At 44.6% G+C, this 12,590-nt stretch overlaps 1 protein-coding gene across 5 annotated transcripts in view; it reads right to left on the bottom strand.

Annotated features, from left to right (window-relative positions):
* ST3GAL6 (ST3 beta-galactoside alpha-2,3-sialyltransferase 6) overlaps nt 1-12,590 on the bottom strand; it is a 1,325,435-nt gene that overhangs the window by 539,527 nt on the left and 773,318 nt on the right. The window lies entirely within an intron of this gene.

Below are 12,590 nucleotides of genomic sequence, written 5' to 3'. Positions count from 1 at the left end.
TCCATTTGCCCTGAATGCACTTCTCTTCCAGGTGAGCCCCCCATGCATAGTCTGATGCACCTGTTGTCAAGGTTTGGGTGGCAGGGGGTAGTGTGAATGGTAGTCCCTTGTTTTGGTGGCAGGCCTCTGCCCACCAAAGGAACTCTAGGCGTAGGCAAGATATGACAGGAATCATTGCTTCTAGACCCTGTGAATGTTGACACCATAGGCTTTTGAGATACCATTGCAGTTTCCTCATATGCAGTCTTGCATATGGAATTAGAAAAATGCAGGAGGCCATGAACCCCAAAGCTTGCAGTATTTGCCTTGCAGATAACTGGGCTTTTGTGGCCACTTATTTAAAGTAGGTTGTCAAAAGAATCCATTTCTCTGGCGTGAGGAAAGCCATCTGGGAAGTTGTACTCAGCTTGCTCCCAGGAATATAATTTGTTGACAGGGTACCAGGTGTGGTTTCTTTTCATTTATGGTGTACCCCAGACAAATCAGTATCCTTTGAAGAAAGGCCAGATGATTCAGAAGTATGTCCTGGCTTTCTGACTGAATTAGACAATCGTCCATGTATGGGTATATTTGAATATTTCTTTGCCTGCAAAATGCAATGACTGGAGCTAGGCATTTTGTGAATACCCTGGGCACAGTAGATAAGCCAACGGGCAGTGCAGAGAATTGATAATGCATGCAGCCTGCTTTGAAGTGTAGGTATCTTCTGCAAGACTCCCTGACAGGGATATGCAGGTATGCTTCTTTTAAGTCTAGTGTTGCCAGCCATGCATCTTTGCCTAACATAGGAAGCAGCTGGTGAAGAGTCAGCATCTTGAACTTTGGAATCACCAGAAAGGTATTTAGAGTAGAAATGTCCAGAATAGGATGCCATGTATTGTCTTTTCTGGGTACCAGGAAAAGTCTTGAGTAGAAACCTTGTCCTTTTTCCTTTTCTGGTACCAACTGAATAGCCCCCATGCTTAAAAGAGAGAGTACTTGATTTTGGGCCTCTTCCCACTGATCTGGGGGTAGATCTGGCCACCCGCTTGGTGTTGGTAATGTGTGGAAGTGAAATCTGTATCCTTGGGATACTATATTTAAAACCCATTTGTCCTGGGTAATGAGTTCCCAGTTTTTGGCATGCAGACCAATCTTTCTGCCTAAAGGTGCATTCAGTTAGGAAGTGCTTGGAAATTTTAAAAGCAAGTCATTGAGACAGTTTTCCATAGGGGGGAGTCTTACTACACCCTGATTTGGGTGTGGAACCCCCCCACTGTTTAGTCTTGTGTGTCTCCTGTGACTGAAACCTGAGGTTTCTGCTGTGTCTGGGTTTGGCTTGAGAAGACCTGGAAGGGGCTCGAAAGGACCAATTCTTAGAGGGCCAGTGCCTACTAAATCTAGGAGGCTGAACTTGTAAGAAATCTTTAACAGTTTGAGTAGATTTAGCTTTATCTTCCATCTTTTTAAGAAGTTCCCCAGCCTTGTTGCCAAACAGGCGGTCCTGATTTAAGGGAGCATCCAGCAATTTAGCTTTAACATGATCAGGCAAAGATTGCTCCTTAAGCCAAACATGCCTTCTGAGAACAGACCCAGTAACAGCAGCCCTGCAAGAGGCCTCTAATGAATCAAATCCACATTGCCAAGTATGTTTTCCAACCTGTTCAGCAGAATGCATTAAATCCTGTAATTCTTTATTTTCCACACAGTCAGGAATCAACATCATTTTCTGTTTAAGCAGTCCAATAACATGTTGCTGATACTTTAACATATGAAACTGGCAGTTTAAAGCCCTAATGGCCAAGGTTGCAGAAGTGTAAACCTTCTTACCCCGTCTATCCAGCGCCCTGGAATCTCTATCAGTAGGGGTAGGATTTTTAGCAGTAGAAGCCTTAATGTCCTTGGGCCCCTGTGAAATAGTCTTTGGATCCGCAATAGGATTTTTAAAAAGGAACTTGTGTGATTCAGGGACCCTGTAATATCTGTCAGGTTTTCTGGGAGCAGGAGGCAAGGAATCAGGGCCAAACTAGATTCTGAAAAGGCATTATCAACAATGTCCAATACAAGAGGAATAGCTAAAGGCCTATGCTGAGGTAGGAGTAAGAAATCCCTAAGCCTTTTTTGAATCAGAAAAATCCTGGCTTTCCCAGTGGAAATGCTCTCTTAGAGTATGTAAGGTTTCACCAAAAGAAAAATCCTCTGGAGGGGAAGCAGAGGGAATAGAGTCTTCTGCATCAGAATCCTCATAAGTAGATAAGGGCAAATCCAGATCATCAGAAAAATCAGAAAAAGACAGAATCCTGGACAGAAGATTCATAAACAACTCCAGTCCTAGGCCTCTTAGAAGGGGGGTGGGGGTTGGCTTCCCCTGATTAGAGTTATTGAATCTTCAGCCATTCTAATCATTTGTTTTTTAGGCATAGAGGCCTGAGCATGCGGTCTGGGCATAATATTTTTAGGCATGGTTCGAAATAGGCCTAAGAGAAGAAGGAGGTGTTGGTTTAATATGTAAGCCCGTTGGCCTGAATACACCCTCAGAAGCCGGTGCCTGCACAGCGGCTCCGGACCCATCCAAGGTAGAGACATCCGGGGGTTCCGTAGTTGAAGCATCTCGTGGCATACCAGACTCAGAATGGGTCTCAGTAAAGGCCTGCGAATCAGAAGTAGCGGGTATCAGGGTCTGCAAAAGCATCTTACTGAGTACCGGCAAACTGGAGACTGGCTTAGGAGAAGCATCGTTGGCGGTTTTGGACCTTGGCGGCCTGTCTCTGTCCTTATCTTTGCGTTTTTTGGAATCCCGGTAGTCGGATGGCTAACCAACGACATTTCTAGATAATTAAACCGAGAACCAAAATACTTAAAGGCGAAAATATACAGACGACGGATAGTGCACTGACTAAATAAGGCACAAAACCGACAGCAAGGTACGTCGTGGTCAGGGCCTAGGCAAGGAATACAGTACAAATGAAAATCTTTATGAGGTATTTGCTTTCCATAAGTAATGCAATTATTAACTTTTACTGACATCGGTAAGGAGCAAGAAAAATTTTCCCCAATGGGGTACTTAGCTTTAGTTGAAGACTTCGGTTCTGAAACACGAAAACAAAAATTTCAGGAGTCGTCCAACCGGCACTTGCGAACTGCTTCTGCTTCGGGCACCGCACAGCAAGAAAGACTGATGTAATGGCATTGGCTGCATGTTTTATACCCCTGACAACCTGACGTCATGCAAGAAGGGACAGCAACTGATGCAGGACCCAAGACTTTGTTAATCAGGCTGACTGAGGGCTACTGCAAAGCAGATAACCCAAATGTAATGACTGCAACAGTGAAACACAAAGAACATCAGAATGTCAGCATAGAAGAAATATGTTTTCAGCAAAGTACAGCACTATAGGTGCATGGCTCCATAAGTCCATATGTGTATAACAGGCTAATAAGGACAATGGCATCATTCACCATACTCATACATCCCTAATCTGTGAAAAGATCTGATACCCTTGATAAGTGTCACCAGGGTATTGAGAGCTAAAACATCTACAAGCTCTGGTGCTGGAGATTATCCATCTACAAATATTATGTGTCCAGTACAGAGATTTGTCTGACAACAACTATGATTGCATTGTTCTGCATCCCATGGTGCAACCCGAACATGATGTGTGTCACAGCAGATGTGTGCTTCACATGCATGGGGGCCTGTTGCATATAGGGTGTACTGTCTGTGTTACATACCTGTCTCTCCAGCATGTACTGTTTATACCATAGTGACAGTGCAGGTGTGTAGGACAGGTAAGACATGTGTTAGTCCTGACATGAATACACAGGAGGTACACAGTGGGATCTAACACCTCCATGTATGGCAGCCGCACACATCCCCTCCAAAGCATTTATGAGACAGACTACACATGTACAGTCTTAACACGGACTCCATAGGACATGTTATCTGCAATGTGTAGTGCTATACCATGGAACCTGTGTGGCTGCTACAGTTGTAATATATGCCTGTGTAGTGACATAGTAAGGGTGCCATTATACACAATGACAGGTGTGATAAATGCCACATTCAGTATGGCAATGACAGTCTGGGAGTTGCATCACAGACCTTTCTGTTTAGGTTGTACAACACTGACTGCATTCCCACATCTTACCGACCAGTTAAAGTCAAAGGCTACATTACTCTCTGTGTCCATAAGTCCATGATCAATGGCTCAAATGTGTGTGGTTTGTAGACACTACTATATTTTCCAGGAGTGGATGGTTTTCCAAAGGCTAGTATTGTGCAGTTGTTTTCATTTAGTATGTGTCATTGGCTCAGACAACAACATAATGTGTGTCTCAGGCCATCCTGGATAACTGTTGGTTCTGTGTGGGATGCAGTGACAGCTCCTGATATGCACTCACCTGCTAATGTAGTCAGTCAGTGGTCACTGACAGTGGCTGTGACTCCAGAGAGGGATTGGCTAGAAGGGGTGTGCCATCAGTGATGTCTGGGAAAATCCACTGGTGACTGGTGTCATTGCAATGCTGTCTTCCCAGACTATGACTGTCAGACACTTGCCTATCCACCAGCTGACATTCCACTCTGTAGATAACCAACACAGTTTCCAGCAAGGCCTGCTGGCCTAATATTGTCAAACATGTCAGGTCATGGTAGGTAGAGTGAGCAATATTCCCGTTATCCATTGCATAGTGTAACACTCAGTGGGGTCCACCAGTTAGAGTCGGTAGGCATGATTTGGCTTTGAGCATAACAAACAGTGTGTGGTCCAGTGTCAGTAGGTGTATGACAGTGTTACTGCTTGTAGTCATGCTAACTCCTTTCAGGCATTTCATGTCACATGACGCAGAGATCTGGGGACACTGCTTGGCACTACATGCTAGTTGTCCTTTGTGCAACTAGGTAATGCAGTTGCTTCCAGCATGTTCCAAGAAGAGAGTCATCCAAGGTGTCTGTACAGAGTGCAGACACATACATTAGTGAAGTGTAATATGCATTCCCTTTGAAGGTAAGGTGGTAGTTTTACATAGGTATGCTGCAGTTAGACACTACCCAAACAGTCTGTACTGGAAGGACACAATTACCTTGTGAAGACTGTGTTAAGCATGGGAGCCCACAGTATTTCTGGTGTCTGGCAACTACTAATGCTGGTCTCACCGTCACCACTCTCACATAGGATACTATACTCTGATATGTTTTCTGTCATCGCACGCAAAACGTTACTATGAATCCAGTGATGACAAGCAGGACACAACCTATTTGATCATCCACATAGCTGTCCCACATCATGGAAGGCTCTGTAGGCTTCACAAACCATTTTCCAAGTTGATGCCTTGATTAGCAACCTGGGCAATCAGTTGGCTTTTGCATGTGTCATGCCATCTGTTCCAGGCTTGGTGATATGTCAATAGGGATCTGACAAGAGAAGGATTAGTAGCACTATTGTAGCATAACGGTATACTGTACAATGTCCACTGACATAGACGTCAAGTCTTGCTGTAACAATCAGCACACTGGCGGTGAGCCATTGTAGTTGACAATTTCACAGCTAGTCATGTATCCTGCCCCTCAACAGATTACTGGTGGATGTCTGCATGACATGGCTGTGAGGCTACTGCAGGGGACTAGCCACCTTTGCCCTGTGTGTGTCCACCTGCCACATGTCCTAGGCATATCATACTGTACAGTCATGTACCCAAAACACATGTCTGTGTTCCCACATCATGTCACACAACAACCAGTGTTCTGTCTAGTTGCTTGACAGGCATCATATGCTTGCGAGGCCAATGTAATGTCAGCAAAGTTGAACAAGTCCTCTACGCATGCACTGTATATCAGGCTGTCAACCTCAAGGGTGTGGCAGCATGACCCTACCTTTGCAGGACCTGCTGCTGAGATTTTGGGAGTGTCCCCACCCCTGTACTCCTATGTCACACAAACACAAAGTGTGACAGATGTGACTGCATTTCAAACCTTGCTGCCACGGTGTATCCAACAGCAGTCATTACCTATGGCCATGAACATTATGCCAACATGCACATCTCACATCCGGCACCACCTACACCCACATCACACACCTGCATGTGTGTAGTACCTTACCAGACACATTGCCAGACACCTGAGAAAATTCTGCCTTCGTAGTGCACAGTACACATAATACTGCATACATCACTCTCTCACTCAAACACCAAAGGCAAAACACAAAATCACACCTCTTAGTCAGAGGTGATTACATTGTGAGACACATTAATGTCTGTGTAAAGTAGGTACATATGGGAAAGATCACAGATAGCTGTCTGTGGGTTGACATAAAAGGCTTTGCCACACATTGCTGCAAATCAAGGGATATCAGTTAACATAATGTTGACATCACAGTTCCTGCAGGTATGTACGACTAGGGACATACATCAATGGCCTGTATGAAAACACATGACTGCGCTTAGCCAGTGTGTGTCTCTCAGTGGTATATGCATAGCTTCTGGCTGCAATTCACCCTCACCTAGGATGATGGCTCCATACACACAGAAACTGATGGAAGTCAATAATTGCCTTAGCATGTGGTGTCATTTTCAGGGGATCTACTAAATGTCTACCTGGGATGCCTTGCTCAACAGACATCAATCCTTCACCAGTGATGGTATTCCTCTCTCAACCCTGAGATTTGGAGTAATGGCCACAGCTACTGACACCCCATCAATGCATCTTAAATGCACTGTTCAGGGAAAAGTTGGCAATGAGAACACCCTCTTTATACAGCATCATAGTTATGCTGCTACAAGGTGGGTATGGCAACACTGAATCCCACTCTGTGGAATGTGTCACCACCATGGATTATGCAGACATGTGTGCAGTCAAGGACATCTGGTTCAAGGTTGTGGACAGCACCACAGCCATACAAAACTAAATGTCCATCCACATCTTCACACCTCAAAATGACAGTGTTGTAGGTAATGCAGGTGGTGTATACATACTCATTAAGGATAGATACACTTCCAGATTTTGTGAAACACTATAATTTCCTGGAGACAATGCAGGTGCCATTCAGTACTGGAAGGGCACATAATCAAGCAATACCCAGCTACAGGAGCAGCTCTATGAATCCAGACACCCATTGTGCATATTTGTATGTACATGTGTCTATCAAGATACATCATTATACCATGGTGTAGGGGGTATTAAGTGACCACCAGCTATATTGCTTAGTCATGCTGCAGCTCATTCACACAAAGGTTAGTCTATGTCCTTATCTACAATACCCGAGAGCAGTATAGTGACATCCCCCTAAGGGGAACCGTTTTGCATCATATGTTTACCAATATGGGTGACCACTGCAGCCTTCTCCATGTGAGATCCTCCATGATGGGATCTAACCACAGATCAGTGTCATTAAAACTGCCAGCATTAACCCCCCCATCCCGCAGACTACATAAATATATTTTAATAAAGCCATTTATTACCTCCTGTGCAATGGTTTGCATAGCCTGACTGCACCTCTCCCCTCTGATGGGACAGGCAAGTATACAGAGCTCTACAACCATGCACTATGCCAGCAGTATTACAACTGCATGAACTCGGCTGTACCTGACAGGGGGACCACAGGCTCCTCATGGCACAACAAACCTGCGTGGTAGACAACTGCCATTATTAAGCTGTACAGTAAGAGGAGGACACTACTGTGTGACAGTTAGGGTGAGGGTGCCCCCCTCTTAAATGGAGGCATAACCTCCTCAGCTACAACAACCACATAGTGTTGTAGTGACATTGTGTATACACAGTAAGTGACAAAAATTAGCCACCCACACAATGCACAGTGTAGTTACATGTGTAACCTCAAAGGACAGACCCAGACTGTCAGTGAACTCATACATAATGGTGCCACATAGAATGGGCCTGTACCCATAGCTAACCTATAGTCCCACGTGTTCTGCATCAACTTTACTCCCCTGTCCCCACCACATGTGACACGTGACATTCCTACAACCTGTCCCATAACTTCCACATCTACAGAGCAAATTATAAATGTCATCTCTATGGAGGCTACACAGCATTTATTGGACATGGTAACATCCCAGGCTGCACCCTACATAGGATCTGTCATGGATTACTAACACCAGTGGGAAAACCTTGTGATCATACTGAAACCACTGGCTGGACCCCAGCTGACTGAACAATGGCAACTGTTATACCTTTGTACAGAGGTGGTACATGCACTGACCACTAGAACTATAGACCTCTTTGCCTGAATATCCATATCTGTATGGTCATAGGGGCAATCATCAAGGAGTTGATCAGCAGACATATATATGACCTATGCACAGTTGACTGTACACAGTTTGGATGTCTGACAGGGGGATCATGACTGTCAAACATGGTGGACATTTCCAAGACAGTCACCAAGGACCTGGGTGAGGGGACATTAAGGCATACAACCCCCTAGACTGAGCTAAGCCATCTGCCTATATTCCACACTCAGGCATCATTTACAAAGCACCCACTTAGTCATCCATGGTACCATCATTGTAGGGGTCACTTAGTGGCACATTGATGGCACACATACTCAACACAGGTACATCTGCCTCCAATAGCTGATCTGTAAGCAGCAGTGTCCAGGATTGCACTACAGTGGGGAAAAGGGCATATACCTTTCACTTACCTTACAGTAGTCAACATGCTGCCACTACTATGTCCTTTTCCCACTGTAGTGAGATCCTGGAGTTAGTATATATAGTTGAGGGGGACACAGCCTCCCCCCACATTGTGGAGTGTGGGGGGGGTGTAGCCCCCCAGCTAGTCTGGTTTTATATGGTCCAGTTTAAAATTTAGTATGTTGAAATTGAGTATTATGGGTTTCAGTCTTATGGGTTTCAGTCAAGTGACTTTTCAGTCTTTTGATTTTTTTTTAAATTTCAGTCTTATGGTCTCAGTCAAATGAGTTTCAGTCAAATGAGGTTTCTATCACATGATAGAGATTCATATACATATATGTATGTATAGACATATCTATACATAACAGGTCATTTTGATCAAGGGGCAACAGGACTGCGCTCAGTTTAACTAAGTGTATGGGTATGCCCAGTGGGACTATCCGTGCTTATAAAGTAACTCCAGGCCATGCCCACCTGCACTCCAGTCCAGGACTTTGTGTGTTACAGACACTGGCATCTGTCCCTGTTTCTGCAGTACTGCACTTCACTCAAAATGCCCATAGCATTCTCCAGTTGCCAGATGTAATTAATATGTAACAGAGGCTCATAATGTTACACCACACACAAACTGAGAATCTGTGAAAACATCAACATAATAATACCTCACATGCAAAAGATGTGGATTCTTCCAGATCTGAACCATCAGCAGCATCACCCATGTTAGATTCCCTAGTCCACTGAGCCACACAGCTAACTTCTCTAGTCCTCTGAGCCACACAAGCTGCCAGCCAGTGAGTAGTCATTCATAACACAATCAATAGCATACATATGTATGCTGTTATTCCTGTGTTAAGTGAGACATACAGTGTATCATCAATTTCTATGTTACTGCCCTGAGTTTGCCTGGACTGCTGATATGCCATTGATGACCTACTGTTACAATGGTTGTATGGGAAAACTGCTGTGTTGGGTGTGGGGGAACAACAGCGCATGTTCTACTGGGATACACAGCAGTCCAACTATCATGTGACCCCCACTGTTTAACATTTCCCTTAACCGGTGTAGTGCATATTCCAACCATGAGGTCTAGTGAACATTTAGGAACACATACTAGCAGACTGGATATATGTAGTCCCATGTGGATGTTACTTCTGTCCAAATAGCCCACTATATTTCCTTGGGATCCATACAGATACTCGACTGCATCTTTCATTGAATCCTAATTTGGTGAGCATACTTGCACGAAAGTGCTGTTCACAAAAGCAGCACTTTCGCCTAAGTATCCTTGTTGTTCCTGTCGTACTACAGTGCGGTAAGGGAAAATTCCCTTTTCCTCACTGTAGTGCGACCTCGGAGTGAGAATATTAAAGTAGGGGGGTGTGGGGGTACAGCCCCCCACATGGGGGATGCAGGGGAGCTTGCCCCCTGCATTCAAGTAGATTTAGTGTTTTTTATTTTTTTTTTAACATACTTTAACGAAGGCTCTTTTTCGATGAAATCGCTTTTGTTAAAGTGTGTTCGGTGGTTTTGGATTCTGGCTTTTGAACTTTTGTTCAAAAGTCCTAGATCCATTTCCCTACATAAATGCAGCAGATCCATACATACAATACCATATTATAATAATCCTTACAAGTAGTGTGTAGGTTAGGGACTTACCTTGCAAATGCAGCAGTTGACAGAATGGTAAGTCACAGCTGACTCTGTCTGATGAAAGCAGCACACAGCCAATACATGGATAGGTACAGGTTGTGTGGCTTGCCTAGCATCAATTTTACTATATATATGTGAGTAGGAGTAAGGCCCTAGGTTGTCAGTGAATGTGCTATACGTTGTCTCTTAGCCAAAGTCAGGACATACTGGGCATGCCAATGTTGGCCTACAGGGACATCATCAGGGGGTTCCTCCTCTGAGTCCTCTTGTGACTGTAACTATAGTGACCTAACCACTGATAGGGGGCTGTGTACTCCTTCCCTTTGCTGACCCTGCTGCAGCTGTTTCCACAGGATCATATTGTGTAGCATAGCACATACTGTGAACATATGTGCACATGCGGCTGGAGAGTACTGCAGGGCTCCACCAGATATACTGAGGCACCAAAACCATGACTTCAGAAGCCCAAACACACACTCTAGGGTATTCCTAGTTTGTGTGTGAGTGTGTCTCATTATGGCATTCTTCTGTGGCTGTGTGTGCATTTCTGATGGCTGTCATCATCCATGGTTCCAGGGCATAGCCAGCATCCCCCAGTAAATGGCCCTGAGGGATGTCCCCCCAGCAAACATCTGGTACAGCTATGACGCGTGCCAAATATGGGAGTCGTGATAACTGCCAGGGCTGCCAGCATACACATTCAGGTAATCCCCTGGACATTTCACATGACTTGGCAGTTGCTAGAGTGGTGCCTCTTGTGGTTGAAGTAAATTCTACCCTCCTCACCAGGTGGTGCCCTGATGTGTACATGAGTGCAATCTATGGCACCCAGTACTTCAGGGTAGTGTGCTACCCAGTAGAAGTGTTGCATAGTACTGGCCCTCACCTCATCAGTAAGGGGAAAAGAAATATGCTCACTGGCATGTGGTAGCATGGCATCCAGGAACTGCTGGGAGTACCTGGATGCTGATGCCTGTGAGACCTCCATCATGTCCCCAGTTGGTCTTTGGAAAGTACCTGTAGCTAATATCCTAAGGGCTATACATACCTTTGCTTCAACTGGGATGGGTTCTCCATTGTTGGCTCTGGGTCTGAGTTGAGTGTGGCAGAGATCAGTGAGTTCTTCTAGTATGTCTGTGTCCACCCTGTAAGGCTCTACAATCTCCAGCACATGCAGTGCACGGAAGGTTACCCTGGGCCTGAACATTCTCTGCCTTCTCTGGCTAGGCCTACTGTCAGCAGCAGCAGCAATGACTTCAGCATCTAACACACACAGGTGTAGCAGACCTGCAGCAGCCCCTAGCATTGTCTCAGTTAAAATTCCCAAGTCTGTACTCCAATGGTCCAGAGTATTGGGGGAAAAATCAGAATGTAGGGTGTATGTAGGTACAGAATGTGTGATTGGCTAACTATGATCCATTCTACCTGCCTACAATATAATTAACATCATTTATTGGCCCTATTTTAGCTTAAACAAGGGTCAAAACTAATTAAATACATTTTTTTTCAGACACACAGTGCAGAGGCACGCAACACAAACACGCTCATGAAAAGTAAACAAAGCTTAGAAGTTAGTAGACACACCCTCATGAAAGGACACACTCAGCCAGGCAGCATGCCATTCAAACATGCACACCTAAGCTGAAATAAGCTTAGAGGTCAGTAGACACGCACCCACTGGTGTCAGCTACATCCTGTGTAAACAGCAACGTGGGTCTAAGCTTACATGAAGGGGATATGTGGACACAATTACTCCTTTCTGCTATTCAGTAGCTCCACCTCATTTGCATAGGTATCTGTGCTCATAGCCTGGAAACTACATGCTTCAGAGTCCAACCACGTTAGCAACAGCACCAATGTACGATTGTAGGGACTCCACGTGCAGTCCTGTAATACGTTTCTATCACATACTATTAATTTTTTTTTCCATTTTTTTTTTTGCTATAAAGCATGTTTGCACACTGCGACATGCTGTGCAAACATGACCAGATTATTTAAAAAAAATTAATTTAACTTATTTCCTTTAATTTTTCTGACATACAGGATAATAGTTTTGCTTGTATGTGTATGTGGTATGACATTTCTGTCCTTATATCTCCATTTTTACAACCCTTTTTTTTCTACACTCTTGTACGCGGAATTTTTATGTGTACACTAAAGACACTGACACAGGGTCTAAACAGATGCCTATCTGCGTGTTGGATTGTTCTACCTGCCTCATTTGTATGACACTGACCTGCTTATGCGGTGATTTGCATGCCACGTAAATTTCCATGTTAGAAGCGTGCGTGCGCACAGCACAACAGCACTTGAATCTT

Source organism: Protopterus annectens, chromosome 5.part0 (assembly GCF_019279795.1).
Source record: "Protopterus annectens isolate FY-2018-M chromosome 5.part0, PAN1.0, whole genome shotgun sequence".
In the NCBI taxonomy this organism is placed as follows: domain Eukaryota; kingdom Metazoa; phylum Chordata; order Ceratodontiformes; family Protopteridae; genus Protopterus; species Protopterus annectens.
Note: the sequence above shows the minus strand (reverse complement) of the source record. Positions and strands in the feature narration are given on the sequence as shown.